The 21,410-nt window shown below is 37.0% G+C and overlaps 1 pseudogene; it reads left to right on the forward strand.

Annotated features, from left to right (window-relative positions):
* LOC142544272 (putative beta-D-xylosidase 7) overlaps window positions 1-12,226 on the forward strand; it is a 46,452-nt pseudogene extending 34,226 nt beyond the window's left edge.
* The last annotated feature ends 9,184 nt before the right edge of the window (window positions 12,227-21,410 follow it).

A 21,410-nucleotide genomic window follows, 5' to 3' on the forward strand; every position in this document is an offset into this window, starting at 1 on the left:
GGAAAAAATTGAATTTTTCTTATTAAATAATTTGTTATAAATATAACTCGTAAAATAAACCACGGCCACCACTCGTACTAAAATAAAACTAATATTAAACCTCCATCATTTGAAACCACAACCGAAAATCCAAGTTAAAAACATTCACCATACTTTGAGAAATCTGACATAATATAAAAAGTTCAGCATAATAGTCACCAAAAATCAGTGCAATAAAATCAGAGTAAATAGTTTTAAAATGTGCTTAATAACATCTCGTAAACTACAAGGTCCTCGGGTTTGAAATGTCACTGGCCCGAGCCTGCTCACTGTCCACCGCCTCCCGTTTTCTCAACTACATCATCTACATTGATCAAGTCTAGTGAGCCTAATGACTCACTATTCATAAACCATAAATAACAAGTAATGCATAATAAAAATTCATGAAATTTAAACACAACTCATACATAACATAATATAAACACAAACTTGTATAACGCGACTTTCCTGGATAAAACATTTCATAAAATCATATTTTTGTGTTCATCATCGTATCGTAAATCATTTTGCGTAGAATTCTGTTCAATGTAAGTGGCCCATAACATAAATCGTTCGATCAACTAAATCACAGTACTAGGCCGGCAGAGATCAACATAACCCTTGGACTGGATGTCCGCTCTCTAACATAACATAATTCCTCCGAAGAGGTTGGAGAAATCCCCAGGCATGTTCTACAGATTCCAAACCCGTAACATAATTTGACCACAAGACAAATCGCATATCTCAAAAATAATTATTTTGCACGTCATATATACTTACGAACATCATGAACCTCGTTAGATCATCCTTGGACTTGCTGCCCTAACATACTAAAATTTATACCCAAAAGATCCCCTAAGGTGCATTTTGACACATATGACTCCCGGTTTAAATAGAACCACTTAGGACGTACCAATCGACTCGGGACTCGACCCATACATAAAACACATCCTAACATACTGCCTAAGGCCCTAGAATAGTCCCAAACCATGCTCGAACCCCATACCATGCACAACAAACAATCTAGACACAAGCTGCCCAAAGAGTAACGCTATGGCACTTATGCGTTCCGTACGACTTCTTATCGATTCTAGCTCGAACCAAACCCAAACCAAGCCTTAGACTCCACCCTTAGACACCACATAAGGCTCTGGTCCATCTTGTTGCAGCCCATACTGTTAGGTCCAAAATATGATGACGTAATCCAACTACATGCAAATTTAGGAAAAATTGAAAATGACTAATTAAATGATTTTAATAGCATGGATTAATTATGATATGCATGATTGCACGTTTAAAAATAGGGTTAATTGTTAGAATGCATAACGTTGTGTTTTTAAGGTTATTCGAGACGCGATCGAGGAACGGAGACCAAGGACCATATGAGAGAAAATATTTTATTTAATAATTATTTTTAATTGTTTAATGTGTGGTGTGTTTAAAATGGAATTTTTGAAAATTAGGAGTTTTGAGGTGTTTTTATACGTCGACTCGTATTTTTAAGCGGTATTCGATTTTGGACGGAAATATAAACTTTTCGAGAACTCGGCCAATATTTTCACAAATTTTCCGAAACAAAATGTTTTTAAATAATAACTAATGGGCTTAATGAGCCTATTATACTAGGTTAATGGGCCTAAGCTTATACTATGAGTTTTAATTAATAAATGAAGCCTGAAACCCTACCCCGAACCCCATAATCCACACGCCCCCTCACCTAAATAATTACTAGGACTCTCCCCTCCCCCAAGACACACGCACACACGAGAATTTGAGAAGGAAAGTCACGAATTTTGAAGAACAAATTCAGCAAGGGTCGTCTCTCCGCCAACGTTCCTCGCATCGCTAAATTGTTTTCGAGCGTAATATACGCAAAGGCATGTCTTAATATTCTTTTTTCTCATCCATCACATCATATTATATTTTTTATGCATGTTTGAATGAAAAAAAATATATGAACCCTTTGAACCCTTCTATTATTTTCGTTTTTAAGCCATATTATGCCAAAAGCTCGAGTTTTTATGATTTAAAACTCTTGCTATTGATGCATGAAGGGGCTGCCATGGTAGGGAAACCAAAGGGGATGAATTTATGAGGGCTTAAAAGGCTTAAGTGAGGCTTCATAAAGGCTGGACGTGAGGGGTAAGGAGTTGCACGAAAATAAGAGTCCTAGTGTCTAAGGGTCTTCGGTTAGGAGTCCTTGTTGGCTACGGTTTCTAGCTACTGTTAGAGCATGTCTAGGAGACTTAAAGGGGCTAGAGGATGGTCCTAGATGGGCGTTGCAAGGGCTGGACACAAGCTAGAGAGGGCAACACGAATTATGGAGTTTAGGGAAACTAGGGCTCGACTTTTGGTAGGTTCTCCTTCCACATCTTCTCCATCTCAATATTTTCCCCATTTAGGAGGGGATGCGTGCCTTCAACCTTGCTCTGATGTCCCTTTGCATTATCCTCTCGGCAAACATGGATTCTTGGTTTTTTTCATGTCTTCCTCTACTGTTTTGGAAATGAATTGGCCTAATTATTCCAAGGTCAAGTTCCTCATGTTCTCATTGGGATGAGGTTGTTCAGGTCTCGTTTCAGAATGTGATGACACTGAGTTAGTTCTTCTGCTCCCTATCTGGCCTACCATCTCTACGTCTTGTCTCAAATGTTCCCACGAACGACGCCAAGTGATACACACTAGAAATATAGGGTTCGATTCCAGTAGGTGAGACTAGAACAAATTCAGACATCAGACCTACTCTTGACCTGAAATCACAATGGAGACCGTTAGAAGGAGCCGGGAGGGTGTCCCGCCATTGCCCCTTTGACGCTCAAGTCAGGTAATGAGGACAAAAACGAGAGAACAGATAAGGATACTGCTGAAAGTCAATATAATGAATGAATAAGGCTCTCAAACCAATATAATGAATGAATAAGTTAGGCTCTCAAACCTGGTATTTCTATGGGAGTACATGGGATCCATCATGAGCCACCTACCTTGGTTAAGAATGGGCTGAGGGTCTAAAGTCTAGTTTGGGCCTAATCTTGATGGACCCATTCATGGGGTAGTCCAAAGTCTAGTTTGGGTCTGATCTTGATGGGCCGATTCATATGGTATCAATAAGGATAAAGATCGTTTGAGTTTGAGACTAGCATCTATGATATAAACATCATGTTTCAATGGTAAAGACATGAAGATCTCCATTTATACAGATGAGTGATTATATGATGATACACTAAACAACTCTCCCTCAGACTGTCCAAGTGGTTCTCAACTATCGAGTGGAATAGTCTATGAAGATGGTTGTACACCATTAGTCATTTGACCCAGGACAATGAAGAGGCTCTGCATAGTAATATGCACTTTGATCCTTTTACCGACTCCATTGAGGATCATCATGTGGTGAGGTTGGGTGTAGTTTTGAAATACGTAAGAGCAAATGAATTGTAGTCGGTATTCATTGCTATATATTAATATATAATGCATTATTAAAAGTTGATAAAAATACATGATATAATAATAATATGAGAATTTTATTTAGTGAAAATTAACAGTCATGGTGAGACAAGGATTAAGAATCCTGATGGGAGAGGGATTCCAAATGAGATTGGGAATCACATTTTATAAATATACCATGATGGGGCATAAAACATATGAGAATTTTTGCACATACAAGCACAAAAGTTCACCAAATCCCTCCCCACTTCCATAATACCTCTCGGCCATCTCCAAGAAATTGGTGGAAAAATTCGGCCATCGGCTTTCTTCTACGACCGTGCCCCGCACTGTTTCACCGACTCTGGATTTTGGAAATTCGGACGTAACAGTCTCAACGTAAATTTGTTTGTGATTACTAGTTCAATCCAAACAAGAAAAACAGGCTCTGATCGTGGACATAATTTGACGATCAAAAGGCGGAGATCCGTTCAAAGGGAAATACAAGAAGGGTCATCTCCGATAATCCCGGATTCGTTTGGAGTCCAGCATATTATATGAACAGGTATAAAAAATAAAACACGATATGGATGTTAAATAAATATACGATGCCCAAAGACAGTTTCGAACGTTTAAACAAAATTTAAAACTTCTCTTGCGCCTTGGGTGCAAGAAAACGGTACACAACAGTTTGCACCCAAGAGCACCATCTACCGGTCCTTGAAGCCGTAAGAAACGACATCGTCCTCTTAAAGAACAACACCAAGCTCCTCCCACTTCCAAAGCATTGTCCCTCGTTGTGATTGGCCCCAATGCTAATGCAGGCTATGCGCTTCATGGAAATTATGATGGCCCTCCATGTAAAACCTTGGAAATTCACAAGGTACTTCATGAATATGTCCCAAATACCGTGTACCACAAGGCTTCTGATGCTGTGACTTGTGGTTTTGCTGATGCACGTGGTTCTGGTGCTACTATGTAGAGTTCCTGTCGATGTTTCTTTCGTGAAAAATCCCCGAAGATCGAAGTATATTGTGGGCTGGGTATCTTGGAAAAACTGGAGGAGTTGCTGTGGCAGAAACCATATTTGGTGGCCACAATCCAGGTAAGTTGGAATGATCTGAAGCAAATTTAAATAGAAGTTGATTTTTTTGTTTATAATGCCCTATTCATGTGATGCAGGAGGGAAATTACCTATGACATGGTAACCAAAGGATTTCATCAACGTACCAATGATAGACATGAGAAAGGGTGGTCTGATCTATCCTCAGGATATCCAGGACGGACGTATCGTTTCTATCAGAGACCAAAATTTTTTGAGTTCAGGTACAGTCTCTCAGCTACACAGCCTGCTCCTATAACTTCATGCATGCTACTCCAAACACCATCCATTTGAATCATTGGTTGATATCAACTACTCAAGCAAACCATGAAACCTCAAACACGAATCGCTGCCTGTCGGTTTCCAACATATCTAACAACATATGCGAGAAACTGAAGTTCTGAGCCCTTGTTGGAGTTGAAAACTAGGGAGATGTTTGTGAATGTCAACTTCTGCCTCAACTTCAATGATTTTTAACAAAAATCTAGAAGCAAGATTTGCATGCTTTTTTTTGTTTCTATTTTTTTAATAGTTTAAATTAAAATTTTTAATTTATACATTTAAAAAATTTATCATATCCAACAATTGCTCTTAATTTTTATAAATATTTTTGGAGATTTTGTAAAATGATAAATTTTATTTATATGTATGTTTGTAAGAGATTCAAGTGAAATTCATAAAATTCCAACAATATTTTAATACAAGAATTTAATTTTAAAAAATATTTTGCTTTTTTTATAATTTGCTTTTCCAGAAATTTTTTTATGCATTTATACAAAAAATTTAATGTGTTTTTATTAATTTTATATAAATTTTCAAGCATTAATATTATAAAAAGATAAACTAATTTTGATACAAAATATTCAAAATGCAATAATAATATAAATACATTGTCAATGATGAGAGTACCCAAATTTAGATTATTAAAAAGATAAATAGTGTATACATTAATGATATTATTGTCATTTAACTAAAATTAAGTTTGAGAGTACTTTCTCTCCAAACACTCAAATTTTAGCTTACTAGCTTTATACTTTTATTTCTAAACATTATCTACTTTTTTTTCTCACTCACTTCAAAATAATCTCTAGAAGAATTACTTAAAAAAATAAGCAGAAGTTTCCAAAAACTCTCTTAGACCTACATAGCTAGTTTTCCAAATTATGACAAATTCTACCACAGGCTCATTTAGAATCTTCTATAAAAACATATTGTAAGGTCTTTTAAGTGTACAAGAATTTGGAAGATTAAATAAAGAAGACCTTAATATTTTTTGATGGTTTCTTTTATAGTACCATCTAATAGACATTGAAAGATCTTATGGTAAGCCGAGATCCAATTGCAAATTATCATAGAATATATCAAACCAGATTGAGGTAGCTGCATTAATTGGAGCATTACAATGATTTGTTGCAATAACAATTTATAAAAATTTCTATAACGTGAGAACTCGTAGCCGCTACTTTTCGATGCTTACTGATAAACCTTGGAACTATTAATACTTTCGAAAATATTGGAGAACTCGATATAAGTCCAAGGTTGCATAACCATGACAATGAGTGTTATTCGTAAAAAAAACACAGTCTAAATTATTCGAATTAAAATTAGTTAAGAGAAATAATCAAGATTTAAGACCAAGTAATTATAGAGAGACAACAAAGCCTTTGAAAAATCTTACTTTCAAATTAATCATTTATTACTCCATAAGAAATTGATCTAAAGATGATTAATGCTTGAAAAACATGAAATAAGAAAAAATAAAAACATATGTGGATATCTTTCCTTGTGATCATTTGTTGTGTTGTCGTTGAACTAAGCAAAATGAGTGTAGCGGTGAGTAGGGTCAAATCCACATAGAACGAGATATTTATTTTTTTCAAGGAAAGAGAATTAAAAGAGGGATTTGTTTGATAAAACTAAATAAAATACTAGAATTAATTTAACATGCAAGAATAAATAAATACTCAAAAGGAATAACTAATGAAATGTAAAATTTAAGATTATCAAGCTCTGATTCAAGGGGGTTTTAACTATTTAATTGTATAACTGTTCATCTAACATATTATTTATTGATGCAGTTATAAGAAATTAACCTTAGAATTATAGGGATAGCCGCAGAAATCCTTGTGTTTTTCTGATTTAAATGACTAAACCCAGCATCAAGTCAAGACTTATTAATAAATATCTAGACACGATAGTGTTTCATATTAATTAAAAATAGCATTTTCGTTTTGTGAAAACAGTTAATCCTAAAATTTAACAACCGAGATAGTTGCAATTGATAGATTTAATTTCGCCAATTTATTTAGACTAAATATGTTATAATAGCACAACACGGCTAATCTAGTGCTACTTAGGTACCAATTATTTATAATAATTACGGATCACTGAATTCATGGAGACCTGTAGAAAATTATATATCGAATTAAATTATCATATTACTCAACATACAACTTTCATATAAATAAATCATAAATCAACAAATACTTGAGCGAACAAGAATATTAAATTGAAGTGCAAAAAACCTCACTGTGATAAATTGAAATAGTAAAAATATCTCTTGAATCAGAAATAAAACTTAGCATAGAGTTGTGCGGAGAATATTAAAAATCCTCGAGCCTTCTTCTTGTTCTTCACGTTGAAGAGGTAGAGAAAAAAAAGAGAATTATATCCTCTTTCAATTGTGTGCGCCTCCTTCTCTTCTTCTATACGTGTAGTGTTTATTAGGTCAAGGAGAAAAGCCCACTAAAATTAAGGAAAACCTAATGCATAAAATATCTCAAAAAGGAAATATAGAGTTTTTATGAAATAAAACTCTATCTAATATTCTCTCTCCCAAAAACTATTTCACTCTCCAATAATTATTTTTAAGTCAAATACCATAATTATGACTCTAAATTTTGATATAATCTACAAAAATTTCGAAATCCACTCCTTGAAATTCTGCCACCTTCAGTTTCGCATACAGCAGAAGAACAGTCACAAGGAATGATCACGCCTTGTTCCAAGACTTCTTCTGTTTTTGTCTTTTTCCACAGCTTTATCTCGACAACTTCAAATATGATAAAAATCATTTCTTTATCTCAAATTTGCTCCAATACCATAAAATTTCTTCCTACAACAAAAAAACAAAAAATTGTATCAATTAAAAACGTCGGAAGTGAAAACAATGAGAAATATGACAACAAAAATACAAACTATTACGATCTTATCAAAAAATTTCATAACTAAACCTTGCTTGTCCTCTAGCATAAAAGAGTTCAATTCATTATCTCAACTCTTTATCCTCCTTCCGCTTCCTCTACTTATCCATAAAATTTTTCATGCATCAAAACAATTTAATTTTTTTATCATCTAACATACCAACATCATGAACAATTGCTTCCATCAGAATGTATAAAAATTAAAATGCATGCGGTCCAACACTCTTCACAAGCTTCGCTCGTTTCACTCATAAGCGTCTTGATATGTATCAAAGAAACTCTCATGTCAAAACACTGAAGATTTTTACCACAAGCTTACAAATATATCACATCATTCCATTAAATGAATATATTAAAATACACAAACAAGGGCTGCAAATGGGTTGTAGCGTGACTAGAGGTGAGGTAGGAAAATGGTAACAACGAGTTTATGGAATTGAAGAAATCATACACACTTTTCACAAAAACAATTGCATCCAGGTAACAACGGCCTCTTCAAGCTTATTATAACATCATAGAATGCAGTAATACCATTTTTTTCTTTCTTCTTTTTCTCTTTTTTTCGATGCATATGATGTTTTTGAGGTAATGACTTTGAGCTTTAATCAATCAATCTCAACAATTTGCACATGCTTGGCTCAAAGTAATGCTAACTGCGAAAATTTTATATGATTCTCCAATTCAAAAAGAGGAATAACCAACAAAAAAGATTTATAATGGCTTGTAATGTGGCTATTTTCCAAGGAAAAGGCTCATGCTCGAACTTGGCTCACTATGGTTCTATGAATCCAAGTAGGCTCAATAAACGGTACCGATGATGCGAAAAAAATGGTTTGAACCTAATGCCCTTATTATTTGTTTATGCCTTTAATCCACCACAAGATGTTAACAAAGACATATGTAACAATGCAAGTTCTAGAAAAATCAACAATGCATGACCAACACATAATCAAATAAACAGAGCGATATATAACGATTGCTCATAGGCTCAAAGCTCACCAAGGAAAAATGGTATGTGGGTTGTACCTCATACACATGTCATTTCGACCCATCACCAAGAGCAATTACCCATAAATGTAGTAGTAAGAATGTAAAGTCAGTTGCAAGCAAAGAAAAATCAGTTTTTTTATAGACTCGTAGTAGAAGCATTCGTGATTCAAATTAGAGAGACGACGAATAAACATTAGATGTTTATGGATCAAACAACTTTATTTTGCCTTACTCTTTTTTTTTTGTATCTCCTTGTTACAATATCAGAAGATGTTTTTTGATCACGCCTTTTTAAAAGACATCTACTGCGTTCAGAGCCAATTTTTTTATTATCTTATAGAAATAAAGCTATATACCCCATCTCACACCTAAAAATCATACATTGTCCTCAATGTAAGCCAAAATGTAAAAGAGATAAAAATAAAAGAAAGGAAACTAACTCCCTTGGGTTGCCTCTCGAGCAGCGCCTTTTTTTTAGTCATCAGCTTGACCCTTGGAAGCATTTATCAAAGAGTGGCTGACGCCCAAAGTAGGTGTCATATGACACCACATATGGGTCTTGATTCCATGTGCCCTCAAGTTTGGCTTGATGTATACAATGTAAGCTCGTCTCCTCAACAAAATGTGACTTTGAATAATAGGCATGAGATGAGAGTATCAGCATTGGCTCTTGAAGAACAAAATCTATTAATATCGCTGATAGAAAAAGACAAGGATCTCATAGATGTGTATATGATAATCCTATCGATGAGCTCAAATCGATGGTCTCAGGAGCTTGTTCATATCACAAATTTATTGGTGGCTCATTTTCGTATTTATTTCAAATCTTTTTCAAACTGAGGCTCAATAGATGGCTCATTCAATGCCACATGCTTTTTTTCAGTATCATTCAGTCGACTTATGATTATATCAAGACTAGATGCCTCATCTTTTTGATGTTCTTTGTCGCACGTCGGTCCTTCCTCGTCGACGATTGAAAATTCGAGCGTTGTAAACGCAAAGGTACATTTTCTAAACCCTTTCAAACATCATACAAATCATAATATGTGTGTTTTAATTGTTTATACTTGAATAAAAGAGATTCGATAATTTTTACGGTAAAATGTTTATTTTCAAAAAATACGTCGAATTCGCGCTTGTTTTGAAAACGATTTTGAATCCAACGAGTACGCTTCCAACATAGGTTGTTATATAAATGAATTATAGTAAAAATGTGAAAATTTTTAAAGAAAAACCATGCTGGAACCGTAGGATTTTTAGCCAACAAAAAAATGGCCGAGATTTTTTTTTTTTGAGGTTGTGCTTGTTGTGGTTAAAATGGCTCGATCACTATGCAAGGGCTTAGGGGCTCGACCAGGTCTTGAGGAGGGTTTTTTTGGAATGTTTCTAGGTCCTAGGAAGAGTCCTAGCATGGATGGGACTCGTGGTTCATGCTGGGGAAGAGTCCACGAAGGCTAGGACTCTCCCCCAAGCTCTTCTCACGTTAGGCTGCTGTACAGGGGCTACGGCTTGGTTTGGGGCTGGGCTAGGTGGTCTAGATGATGGCTTAGGATGGTACAGTGAGGGATAGGAAAGTTTGGGTCCAGGGGTGTGGCTTGGACCAGCGAGGGCCGAGCAAAACTTGGGGGCGCAGGGGGAGTGCGCATGCTGTTTTCTGATGCAGGTGCTTCGTGCGCGGGGTCTAGGGCCTGGGCTGGTCTGGGTAGGATCTGGGCGTGGGCGAGGGAGGGTTAGGGTGTGCTGGGCTCGGTGATGGCTCAGCTGGAAGAGCCCATGCTAGCTGGGAGTCTCGACAGAATTAGCAGCTTGTGCGCAGGTTTTGGAGGCAAGGTTCAGTAGGTTTTTGAGCGGGCCAGGGCTGGTTCTTTGGGCTGGGCTTGATCAGGAGGGTGCTTAGGTGGGTTGGCTAGGGTATGGCTTGAGGTGGCTTGGGCGTGGCTCGAGTAAATTGGGAGATGGCTCGAGTGGTTCGATTATGTGTCAATTTCAAAAATTAAAAGATAAAAATTGAATCCATGGGTCCACGGGTGTGGCTCATGACTTGGAAGGGTAGAATAAATACTAAAAATATTATGTTTAAAATTTGGGATCAATATAATCAGTCTTGCTTTTATCCAGGATTTAATTCGCGTCACAAAATGCTAATTAAAGAATTAATTGAAAAGCCTAGTTTTATGCTTCATAAAATTATGAAAAAATATATTTAAGCTTAAATAATTATTTAGAATAATCTCATGTCATTAAAAGTGAGAAAAAGATAAATTCGAGAATTTTTACGTCTAGGGGCAAAACAGTCTTTTTACACTTAAGAAAATACGAAAATGCTTGGCAGCTCTATAAAACTCTGGACAAGAATATGTTCGCCAAGATCAAGACCTGCACTACTTCGAAGGAAATATGGGAAAAACTTACTCAACTATGCGAAGGCAATGATCAGACTAAAGAAAACAAGCTGACTGTGGCTATCCAAAAAGTTTGACAACGCAAAGATGAAGCCAGGAGAAACTCTTGCAAAATTTGACGAACGGTTCAGCAGTATCATCATTGAACTCACCTCACTCGGGAAAGAATATTCCAACAGAGAAATTGCTTTAAAGGTTATGCGAGCTCTTCCCAGAGAATGGGATGTAAAGACTATAGCAATGCGAGAATCAAAAGATCTGAACAAACTGGAACTTCATGATCTCTTTGCCGACCTTAAAGCGTATGAGTTCGTGCTAGGAATATGAACTGAAGAGGATCCATCAACATCGCAACAAACAAAGGCACTGCCAGCTGCCATAGTGACTCTTCCGGTCGAAGAGTCCTCAAGTAAGAAATCGGCCGAACAACTAAGCAATGAAGCCATGTCTTTATTCGTTAAAAAATTCAGTAAATTTATGCATAAGAATCAATCACAGATGAATAAACCTCACTTCAACAAGGACCATACTGATGATGGTCAAGCTTGTTTTAACTGTGGAAAGAGAGGACACTTTATTGCAGAATGCAACAGGCCAAGAAAAGATGAAAATAAATCAGGTGACAGAAGATGAGTTAAAGACAACAAAAGATTCATCCAGAATAAGAGTCAGCGAGTCCTAGTTGCAGAAGAAGACAAAGGCAAATGGGCTGAATCAGAATCTGAAAAATCTATTTCTGAAGAATCTTCAAGTGAAACGAAGATGAGAAAGTAGAGTGTCTCATGACCAAAGAAGATCAAGAATCTACTGATGAAATGGTATTTGACCTTAACTCTGATGAATTCACACGAGTAGATCTTGTCACAGCACTTAACGACATGGTAGATGAGTTTAAGAGGCTATCACAGCAGTTCAATGAAGCCAAAACAGAAAAACAAAACTTGGAAAAAAAGTTAACTCTCTCTAGCTGTTCGCAGCAAAAAGAGGTTAACAGTTTGAAAGTAAAGTTAAGTTTGCTAACGGCTGAGAGATCTGCGAAGATTGTTTCATGCTACTTTGAAAGAAAACAAACGGTTGATAAATACTGTTAACACTTGGAACAAGTCCTCTATTTCTCTGAATAGGATGCGGGAAATGCAGAAGCCAGCCGGAGATAGAACCGGGCTAGGTTATAGCATTAATGAATGCAGCACCTTAGGAGCACAAACTCAACCGCTACTAGAAAAGGTAATTTAAAACCAATTAAATTTGTCAGATCTAGTATGGTATATGAACATGATAAACCTGAAGATCAAGGCACTCAGAATGTAAATCTTGAAAATAACAGAAGGCGATGTGGTTTAGGATACGTCGAAATTGAGAATGCTAAAACCAACCGATCATGGCTCAGACGCAGGACTAATACAACCGTTCACAACGGTTCAGGTTGGGCCAGCACAAAGTCAGGATCAACCGGAAATCATTCAAAAACTAGACTGAACCATTACTACAATAGCCGACCTGTTCAAAAGAGATTCCGGTTGAGTGAAAATGACAGATGGTCTAAACAACATACTGGAAAGAAAAAGACACTGCATACACCACCTGATTATGCACATAACAGCTCTTTCCTTATGACACATCATGAAAAATCCTTCAGGATAATTCAAGTGTGGATTCCTAAGGGTCTAATAAGCTCAGGACCCAAATAGGAAAGGATACCAATATCTCTTTTCAATAATGATAGGTGTCAAAGAAAAGGAACTTGGAGGAATCAATCTGGTTATTGGATAGTGACTGTTCTAGACACATGACTGGAAGCAAAGATCTCCTATCAGAAGTAATCAACTACAAAGGTCCAACAATCACCTTCGGTGACAATTCTAAAGGTAAAGCTGTTGGTAAGGGTAAGATTATCCACGGCAAAATTATTATTAAAGATGTACTTCTTGTAGAGAATCTATGTTATAATCTGATAAGCATAAGCCAACTATGTGACAGTGGTTACACCGTAGAATTTCAAAAACTCATTTGTACTGTCAACACAGCGGCATGTAATATCATGTTAACTGGTCATAGAGAAAAATACATACAAAGTTAAATGGAATGATGACCATCTTAGCGCACCTACCTGTTTTGTCGCCTTAAATGGAAATAAAAATTGGCTTTGGCATAAACGGCTCAATCATCTTAATTTCAAATCTATTGCCACTATCAGCAAACTTAAATTAGTATCTGGATTGCCTAACATTGATTTTGCCAAAGATAGAATTTGCAATGCTTGTCAGTTAGGTGAACAAGTCCGGTCAACATTCAAGAGCAAAGTAAGAAACTCATCAGCAAGATGCCTAGAACTTCTTCATATGGACGTGTTCGGACCAATACCCATAACAAGCTTAGGCGGAAAGAAATACACTCTCGTAGTAATTGATGATATCTCCAGATTTACATGGATAACATTTCTAAACTCCAAAGACCAAACCGCTGATCAACTAATCAAGCTGCTCAAAAGACTTCAAAACGAGAAAAGTGAAGCAGTTGACATAATCAGGAGTGATAGAGGAATTGAATTTCTAAACCGATTCATGTTGTCCTATCTTGAAGATCATGGCATAAAACATGAATTATCAGCAGCGAGATCACCTCAACAAAACGGAGTAGCTGAAAGAAGAAACCGCACATTGAAGGAAGCAGCTAGAACCATGTTAGCCGAATCTGGTATCTCACAAAGGTTTTGGGCTGAAGCCATCAACACAGCCTGTTATACTCAAAACCGGTCTATGATCAATAAGAATCATGAGAAAACTCCATATGAAATTTGGACCGGCAAACAGCCAGAAGTTGGATACTTTCGCATCTTTGGTTGTAAGTGTTTCATTCACATTAATGGCAAAACACATCTCACCGCTTTTGATGTTAAAGCTGATAATGGCACTTTTTTAGGATATTCAGCAGTGAGCAAAGCATACAGAGTTTATAACCAAAAAACTCTCACTGTTGAAGAATCTATACACATCTTATTTGATGAATCATCTATATGTCATGACAACAATAGTAACAATATACATGATTTAATAAATAATCTTGATGCAACTAACCTTGAAGCAAGCAGTGATGATGAGGTAGATCAGAGAAAAATAGGGTGAATCACATCAAAAGAAAAATCAACCGCTCAAGAACAAACTCAACAGGTGAACGAATCGGAGGACATCCAACAAACGCAGATGGAAGTAGCACTGGAGCAAGAAAAAGAAATTATTCAACCTACCGAGCTAAATCCATATGGACCATGTCTCCAGTGGAAAAAGGATCATCCACTTGAGCTGGTCATCGGTAACCCTACTGCTCCTATTAGAACTAGAAATCAAACGATAAATGAAGTTATGCATGCTGCATTTGTTTCTCAGATAGAACCTAAGAAAATTGATGATGCATTACTTGACTCAATTTGGATAGAGGCCATGCACGAAGAACTTAATCAGTTTGAAAGAAGTAAAGTTTGGCATCTAGTCCCTCGGCCTAATAACACTCATGTGATTGGAACTAGATGGATATTCAGAAACAAAATGGATGAAAACGGTTTGATTATAAAAAACAAGGCTATACTTGTAGCTCAAGGCTATAGACAAGAAGATGGTATAGACTTTGATGAATCCTTTGCCCATGTCGCCAGGTTAGAAGCTATAAGAATATTTCTGGCATTTGCAGTATTTAAGTATTTCAAAGTATATCAAATGGATGTTAAATCTGCATTTCCGAAAATGAAATTTTTATCAATCAAGCCAAATACACTCGAGATATGCTAAAGAAATTCGGCATGGAAAATTTCTCTCAAGCTTCCACCCCAATGAGCTCATCAATTAAACTGGATAAAGATGAAGGGAGAGTCTCTGTGGACACAAAAATGTACAGAGGGTTAATAGCTTCTTTGCTATACTTGACTGCTAGTCGACCTGACATTAAGTTTGCGGTTTGTTTATGCGCACAGTTTCAAGCTAAACCTATGCAATCTCATTTTATTGCCTCTAAACATATCCTTAAATACCTTAAAGGAACTGCTAATGTGGGTCTTTGGTATCCCAAAGATTCAAGTCTTAATCTTGTAGGGTACTCAGACAGACGCAGATTACGCTGGGTTCAAGGTCGACAGAAAAAGTACGAGCGGTTCACGTCAATTTCTAGGCGAACGGTTGTTATCATGGCTCAGTAAGAAACAAACGTCAATTGCTACATCAATTGCTGAAGCGGAATACCTTGCAGCTGGAAGTTGTTGTGCTCAGATGCTTTGGATACAACAACAATTGAAAGATTATGTCATTCAAGCTACTGAATCACCCATTTTCTATGATAACACCAGCGCAATAGCAATCACATACAACCCAGTTATGCACTCTCAGACAAAACATATTGATATCAGACATCATTTCATTCGAGAACACGTCATGAAGAAAGAAATACGGCTTGAATATGTTCATACGGATCAACAAACTGCCGATATTTTCACAAAACCATTATCAGATGCTAAGTTCTCTCATTTTCGCAATATGCTTGGATTAATTGATTTATCTTGATATATTTAGTTCTTGTATGTGTTTAGTTTGTATTGCAGGAAATAAATGGAAATATAAAGAGACTAGTCGGTAATACAAAATAAAAATTTTATTGAACAAATAGACGGCATCGTACATCCCTAACTTCATTTTCTACTGCCCTCAACCAGTTGCGCAACCAAGAGGTCAGCTTACCGGTGGAGGTACGTAAAAAGTCATTGAGGAAGCAATCTTCCTCAGAGTCCTCTGCTCTTTTAAGAGCATGAGGAGGTAAACGCCATCATCAGAGAAGGCGTATGATGCATCAACGACATAAAAGAGTCGCTGATATTTCTTTGGGAGAGACATCTCCTGAGCAGTAACGCCTCATCCTCCATCAATGGAGGACCGAAGCTCTTCGACCTTTGACCAGACTGCCAGCGTCTTCTCAAAAACGCTATCTTCATAAGCAGCCTTGCGGGAAGCTATCATTGACTCCATAAATTCTTTCACTAGATCTGGACTCACTTGAACTGCCTGCTTTCGCCATTTTGATATTTGTTGTGTGTAAAACTAACCTCTCCACCTGTTTGTATAGATAAAGTGATTGAAGGGTCTCTCTCTCTCTCTCTTGTTGACAGACACTAGAATTTAAAGAGGCTTTCTATCTAAGCCATCGACAGTTCATTATCCAGGATTAGTCTTCAATCCACGTGTTTAGGGGGAAAAATGGTTAAGTCATTAATTAAATAGACTTCTCAACTGTTTCCTCTTAACTACATTACGCATACGGTTCAGTTTATTTGGGCGAGATACTTCCACGTCATTGCGTAAAAATTACTCAACTTTTCAACTGCTTCTGAATGACATGACAGTATTTATTTTTGAAATTTCAAAATTAATTATTTTACCGCCGCCCAAAATTTTTCAAATATTACAAAATTCTCTCCACTACCAGGCCTTCACGTGGAGTGACTGGTGAATATCTGAACCGCACATACTTACTCTACATTTGCACTCGCTGAGCTTACCTTGCTATTACAACCCCATCGCATTCTCATCGAACTTGCAGGTGCTGAATTCAAACCCTCTCGATATATCAAGAAAATGGCGGCTTCCATTGCTCAGAACACAATAGCTGTTAACTTCGCGTCGATATTCGCCATGCCCACCAAATCAATGAAAGCCATGTTTCGTACACTAGAAAATTCCGGGCTTCGCTCCTTTCTAAGCTGCAGCTACAAATACTCAGACACACTACTGAAGGAATTCTTCGAGTCTGCACACATGAAGAACGGTGAAATCATTTGTGTCGTCCAAAACAAAAAACTTCTGTTCACACAGAAGATGTTTGCTGAATTGTTCAGCTTACCAACTGAAGGAGTAACTGATTTCTCTACACTATCTCATGGAAATATTGATATCTGGCATAGTGATTTCTCAGACACAAAATCTCCAATTTCACATCCCACTTGTCAGAAACGTGACTTATAGATTGAATACAGACTGCTAGCAGATATCGTCGCCAAAGGACTGCTTGCCAAAGCCGGTGCTTATGATAAAATCACTTTGGAGAAATTTCTGGTTATGGCCACTATCTCATCCAAACTACAAACTAATTGGTATGACGTTCTCTTCAGAATATTGGTGGCCATGATCAACAAAGAAAAGCAATCACAAGGGTTTGCGGTTCCAATCTGCCACATGCTGATCGACGCCGGGGTTCAACCGGTTGATATGATAGATATTGGCAAAACTAAGCTCTTCAACTGGATATCGGTTGAAAAATTTATCCAAAAGAATCGATCGGCTGAGGAGATAATCTCCATAAAGACTGAAACCGGGGAAGAGTTTGTCAAACAAAAGAAATCATCCACAACCGTTTCAACCGCCAAGGAAACCAAGAGAAAGCTGGTTCTAAAGACAAGCTCCGATAATGAGTCCAAAGATGACATTCCAGTTGCTCAAGTTTTTAAGAAAAAGAGAACTGCACAGCCAACCAAGATAAGATTGGTCAAACATCTTTCGGCTCCACTTGTTCCTGCCCCTATCCATGCGATCTCAATCACAAAACAAAAGGGGATTCGTATTGCTGAAAAAGAGATTGAATCATCTTACTCTGGAGTCCCCATCATTCTCTCTTCAGATAAGGGCAAACAGGTGATGATCGAAAATCCACCTCTAAAAAATGCATTTCATATGGCCATAGTGCTTGCAAGCGAGCGTGTAAATGAGGTTGTCCAGAAAAAGATAAAAATGTTTGACAGATTGGTTAAATATCGAACTGCTGTAACGTTTGATTCGCTACTTGAAACCGGTAAAATTAAAGCAGCAGCTAAGCTGGAGCGGTCCATTTTGGAATGGGCAGAAACGGCTGATATTCAAACCGCTCTTCAACGATGAGACTTTCTGGAATTTGAAATGAAGGAAAGCACTCTCCGAATCATCATCCGGTTGAAAAGAGATAATTTTGACCCTTTTTGTCCTACTGCCAAGGATGATTTGGCAGTCATCTCTCAGCTTGAGATGGACGCATTGTCACTGGCTATGAGAGTCGCTCAAATGCGACAAGATCTTAATCTCCCAGCTGTTACAGATCAAACAAAGTTAGACTCTCTGATGGACATTCATGAAGATCTGAGTTCCGAACAGTGTCAAGTCATCTCTACTGCAAAGGTTTCCTCATCCATCTCTCCTGGTACAATCACTAAAACTTCTTCACCAGCACTTACCATGATAGCTCTACCGGATGATGAAGAAACCACTATACCTCTTTCTACCAAAATCACGGCTGAAGACCTTCCAGTGCTGAAACACAGAGTCATCAGCTTACCACCGATATTCCATCTGACTCTCAAACAATATCTGAAATGGATCAGTCTACCCAACTGCTTATACTTGATCCTTCGGCTGCTAAAATTGTTTATGTTGATGAGGCAGAGAAATTTTTATCTGACTTTGATCAGGCTGTTACTTTTCAAGATCAAACAGTCTTCTCACCAGTCCATCCCACCAAGGATGATTCAACAGCTCCTTCAGAACAGCTGTTGACATCCCCCAAGGAATTGTTTACAACGCCAGCTCAGCCTGAGGCACCAACTGAAACCGGCTTTAAAAGCTCTGCCTCCATTGAGGATATTGATCAGATCATTGAGAATATTACAGCTGAACTACATGAGCCAGAACCGTTGCAAATTGCTGAAAAGCTGCCCTCCTCTCAATTGGTCTCTCTCGAGCACAGCTTACTATCTGGAGAAGACAAACTTGAAGAACATGTATATCAAGAAGAAGCTCTAGAAGAAAGCTATCAACAGCGAATCCTGGCAAGATTGATCACTATGGATCAATCAATTCGAGGCGCTCAATCACAGATAATCTGATCTACAAGAGGCCTTTCAATCAGTAAATTCGGTTGTTCGCGCTGATATTTCCTCCATAGAAACAAGTTTCTCTATCAAGCAAGCCAAACACAACTCTAAACATCTCAACATGTGCCTTGGTCTTTCGGAGCAAATGACTCGCCTGCAAGAAAATCTAGAACAACGCCTCGATGCCCAAGTTGCTCAGCTTGCGGAAATTATGACTTTCCTCGTACACGGTGATGTCAAAAAGAGGGAAGGAGATCGGCAAAAGGCAATTCAAGAAGCAGAACTATCTGTACTGAAGGAATTACGTGAGTCAAGAGAAAAGGAAGACAAAACTAAACTGGGGAACAAAGCTCAGGATCAAAGAAGGGAAAATAGTCATCTCGAACAATTGTGAAATACTTTGAACATTGTAATTTCTTTCACTTAATGAAATACAATTCTTTTGCTCATTTAAATCTTATGCTGAATAATCTTCCAGCTGGGTTTTGTCATCACCAAAAAGGGAGAAATTGTTGAAGAAAATATTATTCCCAAGAATTTTGGCGTATGACAAAAACAAGACAACACTGCGGTTCATATATGTGAAATATATCAGTTCAACCGTCCAGATCAAATAATGATGTATCTTTATAACCGGCCAAAGCTAAAAGGAGTCTCAACCAGCTTAACAGAACCGGATCACTTAAAGGACCATTTACTACTCAAAGATATTCTCTGACCGGTTTAATACATTCGAAGTATTACACCATCTTGAAGTCAACGTATATACATCTGCTCCAAGATTGATCCGCATTTATGATCCTAACCCAAAGAAGAGAGACCAAGTATAGACTGCATGTTCTGTTGCTAAATACAGTTACTATAAAAGGAACTCCTCAGGAAAAGCACTTCAGAACGGTGCTGAGCAAAAGTAAGATTAAATGCGTTCATTAAAGAACATTTAATGCTCATAAAGACGACAACGACTCATCTGTTCAGAGATTTAGGTTAACGTTGCTATGTCCTTCCCGACCGTTAAGAACATCGTATATATTAACGGAAGAGTGTGCCAAGCAGTAGCAGTTCTTTTCAGCTCACAATTGAATCATAACAGCTTGCTTGCATACTTGAAAAGATCTCCGAGCGCTCCTAGAAGTTCACATACTTATTCGCTCAAATCAGCACGCTTTCAACAGAAAATCATTTGATCATCTTAGGATCATTTTCGTGCTACTCACACCAAACCGTTTATTCTCATCAGTAACCTGTTGGTTATTAGATCAAGTCTTGTTATCTGGTGAACTGAGTGTTCTTAATATCCAGAAGTGTAAAGTGATCACTAAGAGTTCCAATACAGACAGTGTGATAAGTCCTGATTGGAGTGGGCTGTTGCAAATACATTGTAAAGCCAAAGTCTTTTAGTGGAATCCTTCCTGGAAAAGGAAGAAGGGGTGACGTAGGAGTATTCAATCTCCAAACATCCATAAAAATCTTGTGTATTTACTTATCGCAAGCTCTTACATTCTTAACCGCAATTTGTTAAGTCTGCTCAAAGTGTTTGAACCGTCACTGGAAATTGTGAACCGTTTTCCGCACTCATCAGTGGTTCAACTTTCCAACCGTTTGAGAAAGAATTTTCAACCGCCTAAAAACGTTTGAAAAACTAATTTTAAATAAGAAAATTTGAAAGAGTTCATTCACCATCCCCCCTCTAAACTCTTTCCCGATTCCAACAACATGCAAGAAGAAATAACTAATGAAATATAAAATTTAATATTACCAAGCTCTGATTCAAGGGTGTTTTCACAATTCAAATGTATAACTGTTAATCGGCTAACATATTATTTATTCATGCAGTTACAATTAATTAACCTTAGAATTACATGGATAGTCACTCAAATCCTTGTGTTTTCATGATTTAATTGACTAAACACAACATCTAGTCAAGACTTATTAATAACTAACTGGACACGATAGCATTCTATATTAATTAAAAATAGCATTTTTGTCTTGTGAAAAAAAAAATTAATCCTAAAATCTAACAACCGAGATAGTATTAATTTATAGATCTAGTTTCGTCGATTTATTTAGACGAAATATTTTATAATAGCACAACACACGTAATCTAGTGCTTAGGTACCTAATTATTCATGACAATTACGTATCAATGAATTAATGGATATCAATAGAAAATTATATATCGAATTAAATTATCAGATTAATCAACATATAAATTTCATATAAATAAATAATAAATCAACAAATACTTGAACAAACAAGAATATTAAATTGAAGTACAAAAAAACCTCACAGTGATAAATTGAAATAGTAAAAATATCATTCGAATTAGAAATAAACTTAGCTTAGAGTTGTGCAGAGAAGATGAAAAATTCTTGCGCCTTCTTCTTGTTCTTCACATT

The sequence above is a fragment of the Primulina tabacum genome, chromosome 5, assembly GCF_025594145.1.
Source record: "Primulina tabacum isolate GXHZ01 chromosome 5, ASM2559414v2, whole genome shotgun sequence".
Lineage (NCBI taxonomy): Eukaryota > Viridiplantae > Streptophyta > Magnoliopsida > Lamiales > Gesneriaceae > Primulina > Primulina tabacum.